Source organism: Cynocephalus volans, chromosome 10 (assembly GCF_027409185.1).
Source record: "Cynocephalus volans isolate mCynVol1 chromosome 10, mCynVol1.pri, whole genome shotgun sequence".
Classification (NCBI taxonomy): Eukaryota; Metazoa; Chordata; class Mammalia; order Dermoptera; family Cynocephalidae; genus Cynocephalus; species Cynocephalus volans.
Window position 1 is genome coordinate 125,715,483 of NC_084469.1, and position 11,167 is coordinate 125,726,649.

Sequence of the window (11,167 nt, forward strand, 5' to 3'; positions counted from 1 at the left end):
GAGTACTTGATCTATATTTAAATCTCATAAAATTTACAGTGGAAAAAGTAGACTCAATACCAAGTTGTTAGGTGTTATACTAAAAAGAACATTTAATCAAAAAGTTCTGAGTGTAATCAGGAGTCTCTCCTGATTTAATCTGAGTTTAATCTCAATCTGCAAACAGACCTAGAGCAGGGGCTGCCCCCATCCTTGTTCTGAGTTAGATCGTGTTAGACACAATGCATGCTTCTCTCCTCCTCTCTCATGAGATGACCTTGCTTTCCACTAACTGAAGCACCTAGAGCAACCAGAAGAGAATTTGGTCCCTTACCAGCTGCATCTGTGCCCACAGTCCAGCGGATGCTGGGATCAGTGGCCCATAGCCCTGCAGGATTGAAGGACGTGCTCCTCAGCTGCTGGAGTGTTGCCAGTGACAGACTTCAGCAGCCTGTCCTCTTTGGAAATTTTCTCAGCCGAAGAGCATTATGTCGACCAAAGGTTGTGCCTCCTTTCTGAGCAGCCCACATCCAGCGATTGGTCAGTGGGTTTTTTAAGGCTCAGTCTCTTCACCCAAGCTTGAGAAAAGGCTGAAGCCGAGCTTCTCTCTCTGCCGCTCCCATTCTTTCCCGTCCCCAAGTATTGATCCCAAGGCAGTCCCTGCATGCTTCCTGCATGCTTGTCTTCAGCTAAGAGTCTGCTTCCTGGGGAGCTCTGAGCGTGGCTACCGGGAGTGCACTGCAGAAAGCAGAGGCTCAGGTGGGATTCTGAAGTGGATTGCTCGCTGCCTGGCTGGCAGTGAGGACCCTCTCACGGCTGAGACCGAGAACTTCCACCACTGATGAACCGCAGTGGTATGCTGGTGGAAGAGAATTCACTGGTGGCTTCCACCTAGCAGGAGTTCGAGAAATATGGGGGGAGAGTAACCAGAAGGATGGTGAAACTGGGTGGTTGTTGCTAAACACAAAAAGCCTTCAGAAAAAGGCTGAGAGTAATTAATAGGCAATTAAAAGCTAGGTGGGAAAGCCAGAGACCCTCCTTGGGAGCACTGCAGGAGGATTTTATTTCCTACAGCCACAAGGCACAGAAAGCTGAGGACTAGGTCAAAGGTTTAGTCAGAAGAGCAGCCAAGCTCCTAAGAGGGTTAAACTCTTAACCTAGGAGGGATGCTCTGCACAAGGCAAGGCCAGCCATGGGATGCGGGTGTCTGGGTTGATGCACCCCGAATCTCAATCCTCAGAGCCCTCGAGCCCTCTGAGGGCACAGAAGTGGCCCCTCTTCCCTACCAGGGGCTAGCACTCCCTCTTTCCCTTCAGGTGATGTGGAGGTCTCCTCTTGCAGGATGGCATGTGGCCCCAGCGTCCGCCTACCTCCACTTCTGGCCAGGATGGCATGCCAGGCTTAGGAAGAGAGGAAGGAGACTAGCTCCCACGGGAGCTGCGGGACCTAGCTGACAGGGCTGGCGGGGTGCTGAGGGTGCCGGATCAAGGGGGGCAGAACATAAAACTGGATAAGGGAGAGTTTGTGAATTTGAGAGAACTCTCCCAGGATATAGGATTTAACACCCTGCCCAGGAAGGACCTGGGGATGGTGCCAACTGCTGCCAGTGGCTACTACAGTCATGGGGAAAAAACAACGGAGTGCTCTAGGTGAGGAAGAAATGCCAGAATTACTGTCAGTTGCTGGCAGAAGGGATTAAAAGGCACTGAGGTGAGCATGGAGGAGTGGTGCTACATGAGGTAGAATACCCAATGGATGACTTTCCCAGGGCACTGTCTCCCAGAGCAGTCAGGGATGGGTTGGGGAGAGGGGCGCCGGCAAGGTTGAAAAGTTTGGTGGAAGCTCTCCTCTGCAGTCCAGGTGGTGGGAGATGCTGGGAGATGCTGCTAGGAGACAGGCTACAGGTGGCAATGAGGGTGCTGGGAGCCCAGGTGGGGGCAGTTACCATCGTGAGTGGCAAGGCAGTGTGGCAGCTGGGGTCCTGCCCTGCAGAGTCATGGAGACGCTTAAGAGGGCCTGACAGCACTGAGCAGACAGACCACTGCCCAGGGCACTACTCAAACTGTATAATCGAAAGGAATCAAGGATGGATCCTCAGCAGGCCAGGTTGCCTCAACAAAAAACCTGGCATTCTGCGGCCATTCAAATTTGTCTTGGGCCACCTTAGTCTCACCAGTGTTGGGTGCTCCCACGGGCACCCAGTATCCCCTCTTTTAGAAACAAACTGCACTCTATCGGACTCACCTGTTTACTTGACCATCTCCAAACTAGATTGTGGGCTTTATGGGGCTGGAGCTCTTTCTCTCAATATCCTGTGAACTTAATACGAGCAGGAGTTCTCAACGTGGTCCTTAGCCTAGGAGCCGCAGAAGCACCAGGCAAGTTGTTAGCACTGCAGATTCTCGTGCCTCAACCTGAGTCAGGGATGATGGGGATGGGATGGGGCCTGGTACTCTGTGCTTAAACAAACCTTCTCAGTGATTCTGATGCATGTTCAAGTTTGAGAATCACTGATGCTAAGTAAGAACCCAGTGAGTGCTAGAAGTCAGTCCCCTAGTTGGAAGGATGAAAGGCAGGCACTAAAGGGGAAAAGAGAGATTAATAGAAATATGTCATCTCATTTTTGGCCAGTAGGGGACAGTATTAGCCCAAGATGGCTACACACTGGCCGGTGGAAGTCAGCCCCTCTGTGAAGCTGTGCCGCACCTGGGGGCTGCTCTCAGGTAGGGCTTGAAGCATTTCGATGGAACATACCAGAAGGTAGGACAATATTTGCTATAGAACTTAGGTTTTTGGGTCCAGCAGACCTGGGTCCAAATCCTTGCTCTGCCATCTACTAGTCCCAATCCTACACTTTTCTGTTCCTCAGGAACCCAGACCTTGTCTGGGATGTCCTTAACCTTGAGCAAATTTCTTATGATTTCTATTAAACTGATGTCTGCTCTTATCTTTATTATGTCTTTTTTTTTTTTTTTTTTTTCCTTTCCTACTTTGGGCTTTCTTTGTTCTTTTTCTAACTTTTTTTTTTTTTGATAAATATTGTAGAATTTTTCTAGCTTCTTGAGCCACTGATTTTATACTTATTTTCTAATAAAAGCATTTAAAGGCTATAAATTTCCCTTTAATCGCTGATTTAGCTACATCCCACAAATTTTGATATGTGATATTTTTATTATTGTTTAGTTTAAAATATTTTCTTCCCATGCCAGCCACCACCAAAAGAAAAAAAATTTTTTTCTAATTTCCTTTCTGATTTCTTCTTTAAACCATATTTTAATTAAGTTGTTTAACTGACAAATATTTGATGTTTTTCTACGATATCATGTTACTGATTTCTAATTTAATTTCATTGTGGTCATAGAACACACACTGTATGATTTTAATCCTTTTAAATGCATTAAAGCTTGTTGTATGACCAGCACATATCTATGTTGGCGCCATGTGCACTTGAAGGGGATATATGACAGTACTTCAAAAAAGTTAGTGGAAAATGGAATGAAAAGATAAAACTTGTACAAATCTTTCCAGGAACTTTTTGAAGACCCCCTCATGTATTCTGCAGCTGTTTGGTGAAGTGTTTCTTAAATGTCAATTAGACTAAAGTGGTTAATAGTGTTGCTTATTTTCTGTATATTTATTGAATTTTTGTCTAGTTGCTCTGTCAGTTGCTAAGAGAAGGTGTTAAAATCTCCACCTATGCTTGTGGGTATGTCTTTTCTTCCTTTAAATCTATCCGTCTTTGCTTGTCTATTTTGAAGCATTGTTATTAGGCATTTATGTCTTCCTGAACTGAACCTTTATCGATTACCCTATCTGGCAATACTGTCTTGAAATCTACTTTGTGGTATTAATTATGGCACACTCACCTGTATCTCTATATTTAAGATATGACTCCTGTGGTGTGTACAGGTTGGTTTTGCTTTTATTTTTTATCCCCTTGACTGCTTGTCCCTTGTATTAACATGGTTCAATTTTAGGTCTACCATTTTACTATTCATTTTCTGTTTGGCCTTCCCCCTTTTTTTGTTCTCTCCTCTTTATTAACTTCTTTTGGGTCAGAAACATTTTTAGAGTTTCATTTTAATTTATCTACTGGCTTTTTAGATATACCTCTTTCCATTATTTTTTCAATTGCTCTAGATTACAACATACAATCTTAAATTTTCAAATTCTTCTTAGTATTGTACCACTTTGTGCACCTTGAAAAAATTCCTTAAGCTCTCTGAAGCTCAGTTACTTCATTTATAAAACAATAGTGAATTTACCTCATGGGTTACTTGACTAAATGGATAATGCATATAAACCAGAGTACCCTGCTAAGAGCAGAATAAGCAAGCAATACCTATTGATGGAGTTTGGATGTGTTGTCCCCTCCAAAACTCATGTGGAAATTTGATCCCCAATGTGGCAGTGGTGGAAACTGATTGAGTCATGTGGGCTCACGAATCCCTCATGAATGGATTAATGCTCTCCCTGGGGGAGGGGGAGTAATGAGTGAGTTCTCACTCTATCAGTTCCCACGAGAGCTGGTTGTTTATAGGACATTGGCACCTCCTCTCTCTCTCTCTCTCTTCCTCTTCCTCTTCCTCTCGCCATGTGATCTGCTTGTACCCGCTGGCTGCCTGCCACTTTCTACCATGAGTAGAAGCAGCCTGAGGCCCACACCAGATGCAGCTGTCCCAGAATCATAAGCCAAATAAAGCTCTGTTCTTTATGAATTACCCAGTTTGGGGTATTTCTGTTATAGCAACACAAAATGGACTAGGACACCTATTTACCATCATCACTAGTGGTAGTACTGATGTTACTATTACTACTTCGTCCAGTGTGGTAGTTGTTATTATTACTATTATTATCACCAATATTATCATTAGCGTTTGACCTCCTGAGACCACAGGAGAGCCATCACCGAGCATCCTCACCAGCCCCACCCACCGGAGGTCATGTTTTCCACCTGCTATTGATCTCCCATTCCTCTAAAAGGCTGCCCCCTCAATGACAGTTTATGTCTTACCAGGGCACCCCTCAGCTGCCCTTTCTTGCCCAGGCTGGCCATCCTGGCTGCTCCTGTACCCAGTACAGCCAAACCAGCTGACCACAGCCAGACCCAGCTCCACCCCTGGCCTGCTCCCCAGCACAGACAAAGCCTGGCTTTATTTTCAACATTACAGGGTCTGTTGTCCTGAGCAAAGTGATCTGAGGCCACAGCCCTCCCTGCTCCCTTCAAATGCACACTCTCCGCATGGCAGGACTCCCCCATCTGTCTCTCCTCCAACAATTCAAGGGAGTTGCTCACAACTGTACTCTGTCCTGTCCTCTCTCTGGGCCACGCTCCGTTTCCCTGAGATGCATCAACCTATCCCAGCCCTCCCCTGCTGCCCTCCTTTTCCCACTCACAGTGATGGCCTCAGCAACCTGCAGGGACACGGGCCTCCATAACTCTCTTTTCACATTTAGCCTCACCCGGGCAGAGTGAGAGTACCGGTGTCGGCCCTTCCCCCAGACTACCTGCACAATTACTCTGTGTTTCTCTGGAGTCTTGAAGTGGGGATGGGTAATTCTTAGGAGTCTGGGTGGGCCAGAGGCAGGAGGAACAGGGCAAACCCCAGAGACGCTGGGAACAGTTTTAGGAAAGCAGAAAGGATACAAGTGAACTTGGATTGTTGCACAGGATGATTTCTGACTAATTATCAACAGACCGTAACCAACAGAAGGAAGCACTTGGCTTCTGTCTGAAGAGGTTTTGCTGGAAGTGATCAAAATGGAGGCTACGAGTCGGCAAAACCTTGTCTCTTAGGCTTCTCTTCCTAGGTGGGTTTCTGCTTCCAGGCAACTCTTCCCAAATTCTCTTCCTGGTTAGCATCAAGCTCGTCTACTTCTTAAAAAGCAGAAGATGCTATTCCTCACTTACAACCTACTATGTCTTCAGGTTTTCTCACAGGGACAGGCCCAGCCCTTACCTGTTGCCCGCTTTATCACAGAGCCCGTCCTCCACCCAGGTTTTGGCTGCTCCTGGGATACACTGCTAAGATATAAGCCCCCTGAGGACAGGTCCCTTCTGTCATAATGTAATCTGGCTCACCACTGAATCTCCGCAACCGACAACGCCTACTCCATTGTTGGTGCTTGAGACATCTTTTTGGAATGCATTAATGAATGTCCACTACACTTCCATGATTAGTGTCAACAGCCATGGTCAGGACTTCTCATGGGGTCTTGTTACTTGTTACTCTCCAGTAACTTGAATTCTTGAGTATCCATCTCTCGGTTCTTTCACCTGAGTCCTGCTACTGTATTTTGTTTAACATTCTGACAGTCCTTATGGAACAAAGAGCTGGAGAGATGTTTTTGCGTTTATTCAAGTGTGTGGTGCAAGAGAAATTACTCGATGGTGTGCCTGCGTCCAGGGGCAGGAGGAGAGAGAAGATCTGAGGATAAGAAGGCCACTAACAATGAGCTCTGAGCTAGAAAACAGAGCAGAGGGGTCCCAGATGTGTTGCACTGACTGCTGCTCAGCAGGGTGAGCTCGTGGGCATTTTCCTTTTCAAAAACTCAGCACACAGACTGTGAAGTCAGACGACCGTCAAGTGAAGACCAGGAACCAAGAATCCATTCCTACTTTGGCCAGTAGGACAATCAGGAAGCAGTTGAGCCAAGGAAAATTACAGCGAAACAAGGCCTCGGGGTGGCACAGGCCCTGCCTTCCCAGACCAGCTGCCTAGCGGGAGATAGGGCTCTGTGTCCGTCACGAAGCTGGAGAGAGTGCTGACAGCCTGTAGCCGAGGGTGACAAATGTGACACTGGAGATGGCAGGGGCAGCAGGGAACAAACCTCCGTCTGCCTATCACAAAGACCCTCACTCTGAGGACCCATTTCCAAGTCTTCGTAAGCTTTATGTCTCCTGTCTAGGATGCCCTTACTTCATTCCCCATTTGACTAGTCCTTGGATTTACCAACAGTATGTTAAATAAAAATTATAGGAGGCCATTGTTTTGGACCAAGTTCTTGCACTAGGCCCCAAAAGACAAGACTAAAAAATCAAAATGGAGACACCCCTGCGAAAGTTCCATATCACCAAAGCTAAACTTAAGTTGTCTGACCTTGTGAGAAATCAAGAGAAATGACAGTCAGTTTCCCAAACAGGCCAGTTTACATCTTCAATAGGCATGATAAATAAAGTTCCCTCTGCTTTAATCTTTACACAAAAGAAGTAACCCAAGAGGCCGGCAGATTAGTCAGATAGTTAGAGCATGGCGTTATAACACCAAGGTCAAGGGTTCTGATTCCCATACCAGCCAGCTGCTAAAAAAGTAAATTGATAGTAAATAATTAGTTATTTTTCTATTGTTCTGACTCTCTGCCCCCATCTTACAAGGACTGTAACTTTGAAAGGACCAATCCACTTTTTATTCTTTGCTTCTGCTTTCTTCAGATCTTTTCTTCTGTCTATAAAGTCAACTTTTTTTGCTCAGCTCATTGGAACACTTACTCTGTTTTACTGAATAAAGGGTTGCCTAATTCTAGAATTGCAATAAAGCTGAATGAGATCTTTAAATTTGTTATAATGTTAGACTTTGACAAGTAGATTGATACCAACTAGATTTATCAACACCAGCTTTATAGCAAGTAGATAATTCCCAACTTTAGATTTATAAATAAAGGCATACACCAATGTGAACAAATTAAAATACTTAAGCACTTCAGTTATGGAGAAGATATCTGGAGAAATTTAAAGAAAACCTTCAAAATGAAAATATCAGTAGAATAAGGGCAGATCATTCAGCCAGGAGTCAAACAGGAAGAGGTCTGACCTGGCAATACCCTACTAACCGGGATTTTGGTTTTTTTTTTTTTCTCATTAAAGTTTGTTTTAATGGCTCTCAAAATTCTGTGACAGATTTTTGGTTAGATTGCTTCCATTGAAAAGTACTGATTTTAAAAACTAATAACTTAAAACTGCCACACAAAAAACCAAAATGGTCCACAAAACATTCTCCTTCCTTCTGAAGGTTTTATGATGCACTGTTATCATTAACCAGTCCTCTACTATTAAATTTAAATGGCCCACTGTGATAAACAGTTCCGAGACCGTTCTTCCACTACTGATTAAGACTGGGGTGGCGGGTATTGGGGATAATATTCATTTAGCCTTCTGAGCTTTCTGGGCAGACTTGGTGACCTTGCCAGCTCCAGCAGCCTTCTTGTCCACTGCTTTGATGACACCCACAGCAACTGTCTATCTCATATCACAAATGGCAAAATGACCCAGAGGAGGATAGTCAGAGAAGCTCTCGACACACATGGGTTTGCCAGGAACCATATCAATGATGGCAGCATCACCAGATTTCAAGGATTTAGGGCCATCTTCCAGCTTCTTACCAGAACGCCAATCGATCTTTTCCTTCAGCTCAGCACACTTGCAAGCAATGTGAGCGATGTGACAATCCAGTACAGGGGCATAACCAGCTCTGATTTGGCCCGGATGGTTCAGGGTAATCACCTGAGCAGTGAAACCAGCTGCTTCCATTGGTGGGTCATTTTTTTTTTTTTAAGATGACCGGTAAGGGGATCTTAACCCTTGACTTGGTGTTGTCAGCACCACGCTCTCCCAAGTGAGCTAACCGGCCATCCCTATATAGGGATCTGAACCTGTGGCCTTGGTGTTATCAGCACCATACTCTCCCAAGTAAGCCACAGGCCAGCCTCATTGGTGGGTCATTTTTGCTGTCACCAGCAACACTGCCACAATGAACATCTTTGACAGACACGTTCTTAACATTGAAGCCCACATTGTCTCCAAGAAGAGCTTCACTCAAAGCTTCATGGTGCATTTCAACAGACTTTACTTCAGTTGTAACGTTGACTGGAGCAAAGGTGACCACCATGCCAGGTTTGAGAACACCAGTCTTACTTGGCCCACAGGGACAGTACCAATACCACCAATTTTGTAGACATCCTGGACGGGCAGACGCAAGGGCTTGTCAGTTGGACAAGTTGGTGGCAAGATGCAGTCCAGAGCTTCAAGCAGTGTGGTTCCACTGGCATTGCCATCTTTATGGGTGACTTTCCATCCTTTGAACCAAGGCATATTAGTGCTTGGTTCCAACATGTTGTCTCCATTCCAACCAGAAACTGGCACAAATGCTACTCTGTCGGGGTTGTAGCCAATTTTCTTAATGTAGGTGCTGACTTCCTTAACGATTTCCTTGTATCTCTTCTGGCTGTAGGGTGGCTCAGTAGAATCCATTTTGTTAACACCAACAATCAGTTGTTTCAAACCCAGTGTGTAAGCCAGAAGAACATGCTCACGGGTCTGTCCATTCTTGGAGATAACCAGCTTCAAACTCACCAACATCAGCAGCAACAATCAGGATAGCACAGTCAGCCTGAGATGTGCCTGTAATCATGTTTTTGATAAAGTCTCTGTGTCCTGGGGCATCAATGATAGTCACGTAATACTTGATGGTCTCAAATTTCCACAGGGAGATGTCAGTGGTGGTACCAGGCTCACGCTCAGCTTTCAGTTTATCCAAGATCCACGTATACTTGAAGGAGCCCTTTGCCATCTCAGCAGCCTCCTTCTCAAACTTTTCAATGGTTCTTTTGTCAATCCCACCACATTTATAGACCAGATGGCCAGTAGTAGTGGACTTGACCGAATCTACGTGTCCAGTGACAACGATGTTAATATGAGTCTTTTCCTTTCCCATTTTGGCTTTGATTTAGTGGTGGTTTTCACAACACCTGTATTCTGGCAGCAAACCTGTTGCGAAAAACCTAACTGGGTTTTGTCAAGCAAACTGCTTTGCTTCTCTTGGCTTGCTGCCCCCCAGGCTTACATTAGGATTAAAGAAAATACAGTCAAATCCCGAGATACACCAGGCTATGAGAACCTGTCTTTATAAGGAGTTTCATCTAAATCCACTTTGGTTTATGAGGATTACAAGGCACTTAAAATTATGAACTCTAATCTGGATTTCTAGGGCCTTGGAGTCATAGCTCATGAAAGGTGAGTCCCCCCTATAGTCCCCTACATACTTGTAGAGTTGGATGTGTTAAGTTTTCTCAAAGCATTTATTGTTTGCTAATTTATAGTAAAATAACCTTGGTACTCCTTACGTTGTTCTCTTGATTTTTCTGTCTTTAGTATTCTTTTTATTTTTGCATGAAAGCTTTCCTCGTGTGAACAATGAATGTCAAATATGAGCTTTCTTTGATAGCAGTCTCACGCATACAATACAGCCATGAAAACTATGAAAGTCAGGACACTGTAGACAGCCATTTTACAGAGTAATTAAGAAAAGCTGCCTTATGGAGAAAGGCCCAGTTCTGGTGATGATTTCACTTCTGACAGAAAGTATCCCTCAAAAGCGAACACATCTCAATTAGCTGCATTACTGACTTCAGGACAGAGTTCCTCAGAGTACCACCATAACAAAATCAGTCACAGAACAGGGCAGCAAACTTTAGAAACTGGCCTAAACTGAGTGGAGGTCAAGATGGAGGAAGAGGAGAGCTGCCTGCCGCTTTTCCGCCAGGAGTAGAAGCAGCCTGAGGCCCGCGCCAGATGCAGCTGTAGCAGAATTGGTGCAAAGGAACGGCTTTGAAAGGGTGTCTTTACCCTGCTGAAAACCGGGAATCTTCCCCCAACCCGCGCCCGCGACCCGCCAGTGCGCTGCAGCCCGTGTCGCAGCTGCAGCCGCAGAGGCGGAAACATGGAGGCCTGAGCTGGTGTGTGTCACCCCGGGCTGCAGCAGTGACCACGGCTTCTGACGCCCCGCCCCCACCCGCCCGTCCCTGGAGCTGGAAGCCAATCAACACGCGGCCGAGACAGGGAGACGTCCAGCAGGAGAGGCAGAAGCTCCACGGAGACCACACACCCTGTGGGGCCGCCACTGTGTGATCCAACAGGTAGGCTTCACTGCCGCCACCGGGCTCCATCCCAAGCCCAGCCTAGCACGCACAGAGCAGGGAGACATCCTGCAGGGGAAGGGGAAGCTCTGCAGAGACCACACGCTCTGCGGTGCCTCAGTGCATCCCAGCAGCCCGGACCAGAGCGCACAGAACAGGGAGTCACTGAGGCAGCAATACCAAATTGGCAACCACAGCAACATCTTAGTCAGTCAATAGTGTCAAACCTATGGACTGTGAAACCCCCTGCTACAATGAATAAACATCAAAGAAAAGA

The 11,167-nt window shown here is 45.9% G+C and overlaps 1 pseudogene; it reads right to left on the minus strand.

Annotated features, from left to right (window-relative positions):
• Nucleotides 1-8,069: 8,069 nt before the first annotated feature.
• On the minus strand, nt 8,070-9,689 carry LOC134388914 (elongation factor 1-alpha 1-like; annotated as a pseudogene).
• Between the last annotated feature and the right edge of the window lie 1,478 nt (nt 9,690-11,167).